We start from the raw sequence: 812 nt of genomic DNA on the forward strand, positions 1-812 counted from the left end.
AAAAAGCCATCGTTTGTGCGTACGTAATATATAGTATAGCTTTTCGCCTCCAGGCCTGTAATGTTAAAACGTCCACACGGGTGCGTGGACAATATCTATCTATAATTCCAGTAATCTCTGTGTGTATGTGTGTGTGTGTCTGTGACCGCTGTTTCTCGACAACCACGGGTCCGATATACTTGAAACTTGCCAGGTATATTGCTGGGGACCCGAGGATGTGCCTTTTCAAGGTTTCATATTAATCGGACAAGTAGTTACCGAGCTATGGCGATTTATTTACCAAACTCCGCAAGCCGTTCGCTTTGGCTTTGCGAATGGACCAAACCATTTCATGTAAATAGAGGGGGGGGGGGGGGGGATTGTCACCGTACTCGCAAGCCGTTCGCTTTGGCTTTGCGAATGGACCAAACCGTTTCATGTAAATAGAGGGGGGGGATTGTCACCGTACTCGCAAGCCGTTCGCTTTGGCTTTGCGAATGGACCAAACCATTTCATGTAAATAGAGGGGGGGGATATAATTTTAGATATATATATAGTACGGGCATGCCCTAGTAAGTATAAAGCACAGTATAATATAAAGCACAATAAACGGTCACACGACTACTGTACATCTTTAACAGTTTATAATCAGATTAAATTCTCCCCACGATGATAGTCTCGTGATCAATCAAATGTGAATAATTTATCTTTAATAACTCTATTTCCCCTCATTTAATGTTCACGTCAAAACGTCAGACGGAACGGAAGTGGACAAAGCGTAAAATCTCAACGATTAACGGCAATGACGTATGTCGTAAAGTACGTTGTAAAGC

This window comes from Myxine glutinosa, chromosome 5 (genome assembly GCF_964187855.1).
Source record: "Myxine glutinosa chromosome 5, kmMyxGlut1.1, whole genome shotgun sequence".
NCBI classification, from domain to species: Eukaryota; Metazoa; Chordata; class Myxini; order Myxiniformes; family Myxinidae; genus Myxine; species Myxine glutinosa.